This window comes from Ambystoma mexicanum, chromosome 7q (assembly GCF_040938575.1).
Source record: "Ambystoma mexicanum isolate Mex_15411 chromosome 7q, UKY_AmexF1_1, whole genome shotgun sequence".
Taxonomy (NCBI): Eukaryota; Metazoa; Chordata; class Amphibia; order Caudata; family Ambystomatidae; genus Ambystoma; species Ambystoma mexicanum.
Genome location: NC_090941.1, coordinates 1,058,300,474 through 1,058,314,861, shown reverse-complemented (window position 1 = coordinate 1,058,314,861; position 14,388 = coordinate 1,058,300,474). Strand labels below are relative to the sequence as shown.

Sequence of the window (14,388 nt, the reverse complement as noted above, 5' to 3'; positions counted from 1 at the left end):
AACTTTAAGATGATGATCGAGACAGACTTCCATGCGCAGATACATATGTAAAGACAAAAAGGATGGGGGTGGATTAGGGTGGACAAACAAAAAACAAATGTATCCATCCCAAGAATGCTACAACAATCTAGCTTCAGCTGTCTATCTAGGTCGGGTAGCGAATGGTCTAGATTCGCCCCCCACCTATTTAAAACAATTTCCCTCATGTTACCACCGAGACAAGTTTCTGAAATTGTGGCTGAATAGCGTGAGGAACAAGGAGCTACTCCAGACGATACACGCCAAAGACATGGAAGACGATCAATGCAGATTTTGCAACGCAAAAGTAGAGTCAACCAAACATCTAATAGTTGAATGTGTGGAATTAAAAACTCAAAGAACATTCTACTTAGGCAAATATGCCCCACTAAACCTGAACATGGAAGACTGGTGGTTCACAATCCTCGGAGGAAAAAATGTGATGCTGACCTGTGAAATAGTCAACTATTTGGACTTGCTTTTGACTGACCAATTCCACATGCAACTAGGCCGCACTTGCGAGAAAGTTTCTTTTTTTACCTTCATCTTATAACTTTTAGATTTTTTTTCTTTTCTTTGCAATTGTAATGCGAAAGAGAAAGCGTGGCTTTAAATGGAAATAAGACTGGCAAACATTGTAATTAAAGTTTGTATGTTCAAACTAGTAAATTGACAATTTAAAAAAAATAAAAATTATATATATATAAAGCAGGAGTACAGACACCCCCTCCCTCCAGTCCTTTACAGGCAGTACTCCTGGCATACTTTTCATCCTCTAGGAACATCATTAATGTCTACCACAATGGCACCATCATGGCCCAAGGTTCTCAACCTCCTCTTCTCCTTCTCGAACGGCGCCTGGCCTCTCTCTTAAACTCCCCCCACCCCCTTCTCCTGCCACTCCTCCTTCCTCTCCTCTACACCACCACCGACAGGAGTAACTCTCCCCTCTACCCCTTCCCTCTCCCCGTCAGAAAACCTACAAAAGTGGTATCCAGCTTCATTTAGCTACACTGAATGCTCACTCTGCTGTCAAACACTCCCCCCATCTGTCTCCTTCTCGAAGACTTTGAACTAGTAGACATCGCTCAATGCCAGCTCTTTCACTGCTCTCAACACTCTCCTTCCTGAGGGCTACAAAATCCTCTCTAAACGCAGACCCAACCGCCCTGGAAGTGGAGTAGCCCTGATCTTCCCTGGTAGGTCCCTGCCTCCATCTTACCTACTCAATCCTACTCCTTACTTGAATGACTCGTCTGCAGGCTTGGGGTCTCACCTACTCTCTCTCTCAGCCTGCCACTGTCTACAGGCCCCCTGGCCCCATCTCTCTCTTCCGCTGAATGGGCCAACCTCGACTCGTGCCTCTCAACTTCCAAACTCCTCCTCCTTGGTGACTTCAATATCCACCTCTCGGTTCCGTGTCCTCTGCGCGTGTCTCCTTCTCCCCCTCCCTCCCTCTCTCCCTCTTTCCCTCTCTCCCTTCTGGCCCGAACCACTCTGCAGCTCACACCCTGGATGCCCTCATTTCTGGCGACATCCCTATTTCTAATCCGGGTACCACTCCCCTCTCTTGGCCTGACCACTCTCTCCTCTCCTGGGACCCCTTCGGCCTCTATCAGAGCCACCCCCAGCGCAGCCAGCCTCCTTCGCTGTCACCCGACCTATGAAGCTAGCGTCAGTCGCTGCTTTCGTCTCCACCTTTATCCCCCTCCCACCTCTGATTCTGTCCTGGCCAACCTGCACCGCGCCTTCTCTAACACCCTTGACATACTTGCCCCTGTCATGAGGATCCCCCCCATAAAACCTGCCTCCACTGGTACGACTCTGATCTAGCATCTCTGAAACACAAGTGGAGAGTTGCTGAATGGAAGTGGCAGACCTTGGGTTTACCCTCTGACAAACTGCCCTGCTGCCTGCTCCAAAGGCAACATCGCTTCTCCAACCGCTCCAAGAAGCGGGCCCACATCCAAGCCCGCATCTCCGGAGCCACTAACAACACTGCTGAACTTTTCAAAATCTGCAAGGATCTCGCCAATCCAGCTGCAGTCTGCACCTCTTCTCCTACTTTCCAAGGCTCTATGCAGCGATTTGGCCTCCAATTTCACATAAGAAATACAGGACATCTCACTCTCCTCCACTCCCAAGCCTGCCCCCTGCCTCCCTTAGCTCCACTTCTTCCACCCATAGCACCGGATGAGGTCTCTAAAGTGGTCCGCTCTATCAAGGCCTCCTCCAAACATGTGCTCTCTTGCTCCTCCAGAACCATCAAGGACAAAATCTCCTCTCTCGCACCGGCTCTTGCCGCCTTCTGTAACCACTCCTTCCCCACTGGCTCTTTCCCCTACCCCACAAGCACTCCCTTGTGCACCCTCTCTTAAAAAGCTGTCTACTGACGCCTCCTACCCAGCCAACTACCCCCTTACTGGGTAAACTCATGGAGAAGCTGGCCCTCCCCCAACTGACCACCCATAGTGATCTGGTTGGTTGCCTTCATGACCATCAATCTGGATTCCGGGCATCCAGAGGCACAGAACTTGCTTTCCTGAACACCTGTGATACCATGCTCGCAAATCTCGATTCCAACTCTCCCGCTGTTCTCATTCTCCTTGTTCTCTCCTCTGCCTTTGACATGTTCAACCATTACATCTTCATAAAACGACAACCTTGGCATCACTGACCGGGCACTGGATTGGCTGACCTATTTTCTCACTAACCGGCCTTCCCAGTTGCAACTGTGCCCTGTCTCCTCCACCACCTCAATGTCTACTTCTGGCGACCCCTGGGGCTCTATCCAATCGCCATGACTCTACAATATCTATCTTGCCCATCTTGCTCACCTGATTTCCTGCATCTCCTCATTTCCAGTGTTATGCCGATTAACAGCTTGCCTTCAAACTTCCCTCTACAGCCTTCTCATCCTACTCTCTTATCCCCAATTGTCTGCCCGACATTCAGGTATGGTGTGCCGCTAATGATATCTGCCTTCACAGCAATAAGATGGAGATCCTTTTGATGGGGACACCTGCACCCTCTTTTCCTCCTAACCTCTGCCCACCCTCTTTGGGCCCTCTACCCCCACCATCCTGTGAGGCCAAATACCTCGGGGTCATCTTCGATTCCGCTCGCTCCTTCACCCCTCACATCATGGACCTTACTAAGAAGTCCTACTTCCAGCCCGCCTCCTCAAAGGTATTCTTCCTTTCCTCACCTTCCCCCAGAAGCTCAATGTCTCCAGAGCTCTGGTCCGATCCAGGCTGGACTACTGTAAGAGCTTCTTTTTCAATCTCCCTCTTTCCTACCTTACGCCCCCTCCAGCTAATCCAGAAGAGTGGCCAAGACAGTACCGCGTCTCCATTCTGGTCCATCTATGTACGGCATAAAAAGGAAGGAAGGAAGCAAGATCACTGTGCCTGGCCCCTTCTCACAGGAAACCCCTGGCATGCAGCTTCATGTCTCGGAGCCTTTGATTGAATTGAGATAGATACATTAAACAAGTCCTCAATGGGTTATATGGCACAAGGCAAAAAGAAAAAATATAGTGAGTCAGCCAATTAATGCCACAGCGTTGCCGATTGGCATGCCAACCTGATATTCTGCTTCCTAACACACTTTATCTCTTCTCTGTGGCAATGATTTCTGCAGTACTTAGATGGCCAAAACCAAAAGACTCTAACCCTCTTTCCACTGTTCCTAGACTCCTTGTTATCCATCCACTCAAGTACCCTAACCCTCTCCTCCCTGCAGAGTTTGGCATTCCTAATCATCAGTCCCAAAACCCTTGGCAGGGGAGACTGTGTGCTTGCTACTCCCAGGACGTCATTGGAGCACAATATGCACTCAATTTGGAATTCATGGAAGGACGGATGAGTCACTTTGATTATGCAAATACACTTGGAAAGCAGACGAGGACTACAAACTATATGCTCACAATGCATGTACGAAGCAGGTCCCCAAAATGGACTAGCCAAAATCGACTATTGACAAGTAAGAAACGCTGTGCTGTGTACATGTGGCTAATTGTGGGAATGGTGGAGGGGAGTAACTTTTCATGCCTTGCAAGTAGATCACAAGTTCAAATTCTGCTCCGTGTATATGCACATCGAATATGCTGTGAATTGTATATGCAGGATTTGTGAGTCACTGCAGCTAGAACACTGAATCTGCAGATACATAAGGCAACATGCACATGCCATACTCCAAACGTACCTAAGCATGAGCATACACAAGAAACATCTTTTATTTATAATTATTGTATTCAGTCAAATTTACTTTTTACAACAAAAAGAAATCATCATCTATTAGTTCATTAATACATAACAACCAATTCAATTTACAATTTCTATTTAAATATATACATCAATAAAAAGAAACAACTGAACATTAAAACGAACAGACAAGTACCAATAAATAAAATAATAAAAATACATAAATCCTTTCCATTCAATCTTTCCTCTCTATAACTTCCTGTCTGCTAACTATTTCATGAAACACGAAACATACATTAATCGCATTGGCTATCCTACTAACAATAAGCAGAGTATACATGCTCAAGTAGTATTGGACAGGGGTCCTTTAATTAAAGCCCAATTTAGGCCTTTGTTTAAAAAAATATTGTTTTACAGTTACTTATAATCTCTATGGGGAACGGTGTCAGCAGGTAACGTCTTAACCTAAGCAATGCAATGTGCACTGAGACTGAATGGGAATTCAAACAATAGGCCCAAAAAATTCGGCAGATATGATTGAATCGTAGTTGTGGATAAAGGGCTCATATATGTACAACTACAGTGTGCACAAAATTGAGCACCAAGTAAACAAATGCTTAGATGTTTCCAAGCATTCGCTTTTCATGCAAACACGGCAGTGTCTACCCTGCAAAGGTATTTTCCGTTGTGGACACCGAATGGAAAGCAACAGCTATTTCTTTATTCGAAGTCGCAGCATAAGCCATCGCACTTCTAGGTTCGGACTCAATGTGATATAGGTTTGTGGTCTTTTATAACTATGCATCACATTTGTTATGTTGCTTACATTTTTTAGGGTGGCAATATGTGGATAGTTTTTATTCCAATCAAAAAGATTGAATTTCACTTTAAATGATACTTTCAGATTTTGGTACCCACCCTTTATTTTCCAGTTTGGGTACCAGTTAATAGCATGGAAAGTAGACCTCACCAAATTGTCAAACGTATCATTAATCTAACCGCCTCTTCTAACAACATGCTTGTGATCCTCGTTTGACCAATCTTGGGAGGGCAATTTGAAGCGGCCAACAACCTTGCAGGGAGGTCTGATAAACATATTAAATAGCAGTGGAGCCAACACAAAACCCTGCTTGACACCCCTGCTGAGCTTAATCAAAGTGGACAACCCCTCATCGTTGTCTAACCAAACCCGTACTCCAGTATCTCCGTGTAGTTTCTTGATTATGTCCAGGAGCCACCCAGGACATCCCATACCCTCCATTTTACTCCAGAGCCTAGCTATGCTTACAAGATCGAAAGCCGACCTGAAGTCAACAAATGTTATATATAGGGGAGATAAAGAGATAAGGTTACCAATTATTATTTTTTAAAAGATGAAATCTACAAAAGTTGGAAATGCATATGACACATCATATACATTCATACAAGTAATAAGCAGGAACAGGCAACAATGCCAAAGTTCAGGGCTGATTTTGACAATGTTAAAAAACTCCATCACGTTGCAAACTGAACCTTAACTCAGACTACTAGCTCATATACATGCTGTGGTTAAATTGATTCATGTAAAGTAGTAGTTTGAGAATTTCAGGGAGTTTCAAAGAGATTTTAGGACCCTTCAAAATTCTCACCTTCTTTGAAAAAATGTGAAGGTACTGAAAATCTCTTGTAGTCAGGGCTCCCGATAAGGCGAGTACGAGGCCTTTTTACGCATGAAAATCTTGTAAATACGCCAGCTTTATTATTTTCCTGGGTACATTTACACACAGGTTTAGAGCAGAGGGCTGTGCAAAGGTCAGGTTACTTGACAGAAACCAGAAGGCTTCTTGTGATTTCTATCTACATGGATGTAATTGCAAGCCACCTCTGAAACAGAATGAATTTCTCTGAAGCCTTTCAAAAAAATAAACTGCACACTGATAAAAGGAATGGTTTCTTTCCATTCAGCTTCAGAAGCACTGTGCACGTTTTCCTAGAATTTTAGGATTGTATAATTAATAAGCTGGAAAACGAAGTTGCAATTGAGAATTTGTTTTTATTTTTTAACAATTTATGCTTTTTTTTCAGTGAAAGCAAACCAGTATTGCACAATTGTATTTTTCAGAGTTCCGGTGCTGTGCATAATCATGCAGAGTCAGATAATTTGTACATTTCTAATTTAATTCAAACCAGCAAAACCAGTGGTCTCCCAGCAACAGGGCCAATTACAAAGAAATTACCTGGTGAAAGCCCCCACAATATTAGTGCCTGCTTGAGCAGCTCTCACATCAATCCCACAATCTCCAACCCGAAAAAAGCTCCCAGACTTAACTGATCTAGAATATGTCATCACGATAAATCGAACTGCATATAACCTTTGCACTTTGCAATGATAATGCCCTTCAGTTATCACACAATCACCCAGTCAAACCACAACCATATCCCTTAACCCTCTTTCCTTCTGTCCTGCCCAACTGATCTTGTTTCACATTATTTCTTTCCCTCCTTTTCATCTAATTTGGCCCAAACTGTTCATCGTCCTGCTTTTCATGCATTTTCTAACTCAATTTTTACCTTCCTGCAGTTCTAGATCAGTGAACTCTCTGGCAGAGTCACAATAAGCAACATTTTCAGACATGGTTTAGGCACCGTAAAACCACTATGGTGGTGCAGGGCCCAGTACAAATGCTGTATAACATACATAAAACTTAATAGATTCACTGAAATTATTTTAAACAAAGTAAAACATTGTAGTCCTACATTTAAAATTGAAAATAGAGAACTACAAGCTGAATGAAAATACAAAATACCAAGAAAAGAAACAGGACTGGACGGCTTTCACGAATGGACCTGTGAAAACTGAGAGCAATGCATTAGCAACATTTCAAGATGTCACTGTTTTGTAGGTACTACCTTAATTACTGTCGGGGTAAGGATTGTAGGTTTTTATGATATATTCAGGCAAAGCCTATGGGTGTATAGGTATTTTCAAGCGTTTAGGCCATACATTAATCAAGGGACACATATTTCAAGTTGCAACCAACTTGCCTATCATAAAATGTAACTTGCCTCCTCAATTCTCTCTGCATGCACCCAATATATTTTGTGCATGCAGATAATTGAGGAGGCAAGGAGTGAGTAGGTTGCAAGTTGAAATATTTTTACTTGCTTAATCTATCTATAGACTGATAACTAGTCAATTATCACTTGCCATTGGCTACTGTGGAGGGCAGATGTTGAGGCCTGTATAAAGCATATTGTGTAATGGTGCATTTTCCAATAAGTACATATTATGCCGCAAATCTAAGTTCAACATGAGATGAAATCTTTAACTTTTTGGTCAAAATTAGGCTTTCTTTCATGGCTGCTAGATGTGTCCTAATGCTCTTTTATACACACTTCTAATTAACTTGTCTCTGGAGGATAGCTTACGGGCAACGTGCTCGCCTTGGAAGCAAGACATCACGGAGCAATGCAGGTTTGATCCCCAGGTCCGTGCTTAGAAACATCTGGCTATTATGCGTGTTATAAATAACCTATCATATCATAAACACAGTTAATATCATATTGTTATTTTTGTATGGCACCAGTTGGCCTGGGAGCCAAAGGTAGAACCTTGTATCTGGTCGTGCCAAGCTAATCTGAGTCATTTAGGCTAATACCAGGAGCTAAATAGCTCCCAGCAGATTCAGATCCTGCCATCACACAAGTTCTAATGGCCTTGCACTGGCATCTGGTTACAGCATGCATTTGCTTTAAATGTCTTTGCCACATGCACTATTAGAATAAAGGTGAAACCTACCTTGGCTTAGACACCAGGTAAGCTAGGCCTTTGGCAAAGAGATACCTACCACCTAAGGGCTTTGGGATCGGCAGGCGATCTGATAACAGTGACAGCCGTACACAGAAGAAAATGTTGGTTGACAGAACTCTTGCTGTTGCGGGCTCTTCCATCTTGGAAGATCTCCTTACCACCATCAAATCTGTGAGCAATCCCCGCCTAGGAAAATAACATCAAATCTCCTTTCAAGGAAAGAGTTTGCATTTTGAGTCTTGATCTCCACATGAACTTGTCCAGAACTTTACCAGCCATCTACTAAAAGCATGAGCTTGCATTGGATCTGATGCACGTCTACCTTGATGATGCTCCTCTACCACATGTACTGTCATGGCTGCTCCTGTTTTGTTTGCATTTATGGTCTCACACTTACATGGGCACATTATAGGTTTGCACTTATCCTGCATCCTTTGCCCCTTGTACTTAATATTGTTTCTCTTCTCCCATGCCTTGTTCCCTTTCACTTAACTGGTCTGAAGGTTTTCAAAATCTGTGACAAATTAGTCTATGCACTTCAAGGATCAACCTTTTAATGAGCTCCTCATTCCGCAGGGGTAGCTCCTCCATATGGGGTGATGCTGGATACCTAGGAGCTGGTTTTAGCCTCTGATCAATAAAACCGTATTTCAATCCCTTGGTCACTCAACATTCCCCCTTCTGTAAGGCACTTCAGGAGAACTCCGTGAGAAACCAGAAGGCGTCTCACCCACTAGTCCCCAGGGATCTGTCATGCCAGGACACAGCCATTGCTTTCGGATCCAGTTCCTGGGGTGGACCAGTGCGGGAGGATCACCTTGGTGAGGGGTCTTCAGGACAGGGAGACCAGATGGCGAGATGCAGTATCCCCTTCCTTGTAAGACCTTTACCCCATCCTAACCGGTAAGGAACTCTACCCCCCACACTCCCTTTTACAACACAAACACTTTCTCACTGACAGCCCGCTTTAAGGGAAAACAAACCAACACCCGAGCGGTGTACCTGACATGTCCCAATGCTATGGTCAGGCAATTATCGACAATAACTTGCATCTGAATTCCATTACACTTCCCCACATGGATAAAAGGCGGAGCACGAGAGAACAATCTGAGTGAGGCAAAGCACACAAGGAAACAGCAGTTTCGAGATGGCAGCCGAGCAAGGGAAAAGGTGGCAAAACCGAAGGAGATTGCAGGGAGGTAAATTCCCTTAACCTTTTCGGCAAGGAACCGTTACTTTTCCAAAAGCTTGAGAGAAAGCGCAAGACCAGGAAACCAGGCTGAAGAATCCTACATTGTGTGTTGGAGATACCCGGGGCCTTCTTGGATCAATAATCAAGGCAGGGAGAATCACCAGCCACTGTGGTACTGTCCTTGGCTCCAAGAACAAAGCTGCTTCAGTGAAAGAAACACAGCCAGTGAGTTGGGGAGGCAGATACAAGACCAGTCTGTGTTGGAGCCCAGGTTTCAAGCAGCAACATTGTATGGCGAGCTCTGGAATGAACATTGTTAAATGATATGATTTTATAACACGCGGCCTCATCGAGGTTTCAAAGCACGACCCGGGGATCAAACTTGTGTTGCCCGTGTCGTCTTGCTTCCAAGGCGAGCACGTTGCCCCTGAGCTATCCTCCCGAGACAAAACGCATGTGATAAGAGACACGAGTGAAGTTAAACTTCTGATGAGTGATTGAACATTAAAGTAAGCTACAATACCTTTGACAGAGTGGTCCAGCACGGCATGGGTGCTCAATCAAAGGCCCCTGTAAGGTATCCAGGCGATCGAAAGTCTTTGATTTTGATGAAATTGTGAAAGTTTGGAAAAATACATGAATCTGGTCTGAGCCCGGCAGGGGGATCCGGTGTAAACCGAAAATCACCCAAGAGGTTGTACATGAGAATCCGGAGGAGAAAGGAACTTTTGATTGTTTGATTGTCGTATCAGGCACTTTGAATGAAGCGACTTTGGTCCTGAAGGCCCCGATACTGAGATTTGAACTGCAAAGACTCATTTTCAACGAATTCCGGCACTTTAAATTTAAATATATCAATTAACTCATCCTTTGCCCCCCAAGAAGGCAGAACAGTGTGAGCCAACACCGAGATCAGGCTGCTACGGTCCTTCCAGTGAATGGCTTGCGTGCACGGATTAAGGGCAGTATTTATATTGTGAATAATGCAGGATGCACCCTTGCGGTGCACAGGCATGCAGGCTTCAGGGATCTTCGGGGGGGGGTGGTGTGTGGTGTGTGTGCGCGCCACTGACAGGTGCTGTCACTTCAACCCATAAAGGCAGAAAACATGGCAAGATAAGCCAGCCTGCTAGGAGAGCCCTTGCGGCTGAAAGTGGGTGTCACCAGCACCCATTCAGAGCATCACTGGGATGCAGCAGGCTGCTCACAAAGGATTCCCGGGGCTGGGAGGAAGGGGCAGTCCCAGCCGTGCGTGCGGGCCAGCGCAGGCCCTGCCCCTCTCCAGGACTCGTCGCTCACTCACCCTGTGATGCAGCTGACTGCCCTGGGGCGTCCCCCTGCCCGGCTCACACTGAGAAGCTGCGGGGAAGCTGCTGCACAGCTGCGCTTCCTGCCCGACCGCCTCACTTCCTGTGAGGTCACTGCGCGTGTTCGCCGTCGGAACTACAATTCCCGCGGTGCCTCGCGGAACCTGCGCTGTGGGCGCCGGAACTACACTTCCCAGCAGGACATGGCGGAGGACTACACGTTCCTGCACGTATGAGGAAAAAAGCGGGATATACATCCAGCCCAACACACTGGATACACTATAAGCTACAAATGGAAGCATGTCAGTCGAGAGGCGGACCCTACACGTAATCATATTCCTAACAACCAATATCCCGACCATAAAGTGGGAGTCTAGAAGCTATGACCCTGACTCCGATATTCCCAATACAATCGGAAATGCACAATGTACAATACACCAATATTTTTCCGGACTCATTTTGCGAATAACATTCTCTGCGATAATGTAAGATGTATTTTAACTGGATATTTTACAGTTTTTTAAATGCTAGTTTTTCTCTATGAGGTTTTCTCCAAAAATGAAAAACAATTGTTTTAGCTTTGTATAGGCACTGCTATCATATGCCAGACCCCCACACCATTTCTCAAAATGTTCCAGTGTTTGCCGCATTTGGGCCTCTGTTCCATCCATGCCATCCCTCCCTGTGTATGAGGGAGACTTCAGATTTTTCTTATTTTTCTGAATTTCAATCTCCTAATATATTCCTCGCCCAATGAAACTCAATGGGTGTGGTGTGTGACCCTCCCAAGTGTGTTGCCCTTTTAAGATTGGCAGTGTTATGTGTGGCTTTCCCACTTGTATTGCCCTTTTAAGATGGGCCATGACTGTGTAATAGCCCATGCTAATAAAAGGAGCAACTGCAGGCACTTGCCTCAGGCTGGCTGCAGACTCCAGAAGAGAATGACTGACTGTGTGTCTCATTTAGGCCAGCAGGCCCATACCATGTGTGGATGGGCCTGCAGGCCATTATGCTGTGAGGCCCTCGTGCCAGCAAGGTGGCTAGGGTCCACATGGTCTGGGTATGGTCTGCCATGCTCCCACATAAGACCGGGTCTACCCACGGCAGTCCCCTGAGGCACTGGGCCTCCAGGGTGCTGTTGTTCATAGCACCCATGGTGCCAGCGTGATGCAGTAGCCGGCCCCAACAACATTGGCGATGAAGTTGACGAACCCCCGCTGTGCGATTGTTGCCTGAAGGGGAAGGAGGAGGCAGGATTCATCGCCGCTGTGAGTATGTGAGAGGATGCGGCATCCATCACCATAATAGAATAGAGGGAGAGGATGCCCCAACACCCTCCCGGGGCGGGCTAGATCCCGCAGCCCCTGCGGTGCCCGCCATCCCCTCGGCATTCGCCAAAATGTCATCAGGATTACTCCCAGAAGAGGGAGAGAGTGCCCAGCTCTGTAACTAGGTACAGCTCAGCAGCATCTGCCGCGTTGACAGGGGGAGAAGTGAAGGGCATGCACTGCTGCAAGAAAGAAGTGGAACCCCGGCACCCTGCCAGAGTGGATATGAACCTGCGGCACCCACAGTGAGTGACCTGCCTGCCCCACCCAACGACCAGAGGCAGCAGTGCCTACACAACTGTGAATACTGGAGGGGGGTTATCTGTACTCGTGCCCTCTATATGGCATAGTAGAAGCACTGAGCACCCCAGCCAAGATTTCCTATATGGTAACGTTGGCCGAGCAATCAAGGCTTAAGCTCTCAGGAGGTGATGCAGGCTGGTTCTTAAGTACAGTGTAGTCCCCAAGCCCCCACAAAGGAATGTCAGCACACTATGTTATGTGATAACACAGTGCTTTATATAAATAAGGTTCAGAATATATACACAATTAATTACACACTTTGTGCTTTGGAAATACTAATATAAATATGTACAATATCTATATGGTACCACAATTCACTTTTGTCTCTTTTACAATGCACCAACTGCTGACAGTTGCAATTACATACAAGTCTAATAGCAATGTGAATCAACACTAGACATAGGAGGGAAGACAATTTGGGTTAAATAAATGGCAGAATACTTTGTCCCTACCAAAGACACAGTTCTGTGTGAGGATTCCACACCTGGGCAACCTGTAAATAAAGTGTATCAACAAGCCCAGTCCATATATTGATTAATATAGCCTTGGTTCCTTCTAAAAAGGTTCTACTACCCCAATGTACCTGGTTTAGCAGAGTTCTTTGATGGGTCGTCGACTGATCCCTCTTGAGTGAATTCCCTTTAAGGCAGGATCCACGGGCCATCGAGATTCCTCAAAGAAAAGGTGAACAATGTCATTGAGACGGCAGCTTCAGCTTTGGCGGTGCTTGTCGATAATCGACCGTAGACGTCCTGCAAAGACGAGGTGTGCGATACACCTCGATGATGAGAGTTTGTTGCCACAAAGAGTACTGAATCAAGAACGTAGGCACAGCAAGGGCGTCGGGTCATCAACATTGGCGTCGATGTTCGGGACTCGACCTTGGCTGGCTTTCAGATCTTTGTTGGAGTCTTTGTGGACTTCAGGTGGCAGGAAACCCACTGGCATATTCTACTCGGTTTGTCGGCAGCCTCAACTTTCTCCAGCAGGACAAAGCGGTTGACAGTGATGAGTAAGGGAGTCCTAGATTTCAAAGTGTCTTAGGCAATGGAGCATTGCGGCTCCGGTTGATGAGGTTACAGCGATCCTCCGAACCTCGGTCAATGGTGACGCTCATCGATCGCCTTGACATCCTGGCGCTTCACTTCAGATTCCTCAGCGGTCCCCGTCTCCGGTCGGCAGCCTTTTGAGGACTGACTTCCAGGGAGCCTTGGTGAAGGTTAGCTGGTGCACGATGCTCCCTCATAGCTCAGGAAGAGGTCTCCTAGTCAGGTCCTCTCTTGGATCGGTCCTCGAAGGCACGACAGCTTTTAGATTGCGTTGAAGAAAAGCAGCAGCAATTCTTCTTCTACCGGCTCGGTTTTGAGAGTAAGCATCAAGTTTCGACTACAACTTCTGAACAACTCCAGTAAGGGAGAGGTCCCCAGATATACTGTTCTGTCTCTCATTCACACTGCTGAGCCAGGCTCAGGCAGCCAATCACTCAGAAGGGCATTCAACAGGCAGGCAGCCAATCAGGCACACAGTGCATTCAGGCCATTCTTCTCCATCCAAACACTCACAAGGATTGTGGATTGGGAAAAACGCCCAGCCATACAGCATTTTCACACTGCATTCATACCAGTTTTGGGAAGGGCTGTCTCATTCATTGTGTCGCACATCAGAAACCAGACACCCATAACATGAAATGTATATTGGTCACACACTGCATTCACCCAGGTCCCACCCCAAGGGCGTACCCACAATATACAGTCTTTGGGAAGGCTCCAGCCAGTCTGGCCTGGACTTCCCCACAGTACCATATATGGAATTTCCACCCAACAGCCAGTCCGGGGAAGGGACAGAGTTAGGGCTTCCCAGGACTTTGGGAAAACAAGGTAAAAGTCAATGGAAAGCAAGAGGCCACAGGGGCCATCTTGTCTCCCATCAGGAATCAACTGATTCCAATGACAGGGCCTGGTTATCCCAACATGGAGGATACTCAGAGCACCTGTCAAGTTCAGCATGGAGCTGCCACCAGCCCATACTCTGCTCTGTGGGCAACACACAGGTGCCCAATAACATACACTAGGGGTACAGGGTTGTACCGCCACCCAGGAGTGCCATAAGGGTATCCGAAGGGTCTGTTCACCACAACCAAAAAGAGGAAGAGCTGCACTGGCAGGAATCCCACATGGACTCCTGTGCAGAAAATAACAGAACACACATGATAAAAGGAGTACAGGCCAAGGACATGGAGGACCTG

The 14,388-nt window shown here is 46.3% G+C and overlaps 1 protein-coding gene across 5 annotated transcripts in view; it reads right to left on the bottom strand.

Annotated features, from left to right (window-relative positions):
* The window catches only part of LOC138528604 (zinc finger protein 585A-like), a 512,079-nt gene extending 501,463 nt beyond the window's left edge, over positions 1-10,616 (bottom strand). For 4 of the 5 annotated variants that reach the window (XM_069640389.1, XM_069640392.1, XM_069640393.1 and 1 more), the window contains exon 1: positions 10,509-10,616. The gene's annotated coding sequence lies outside the window, so the exon portion shown is untranslated. Of the gene's footprint in view, positions 1-9,728 lie in introns of all 5 variants that reach the window. The other variant, XM_069640390.1, reaches the window with a different exon arrangement.
* Positions 10,617-14,388: the final 3,772 nt, after the last annotated feature.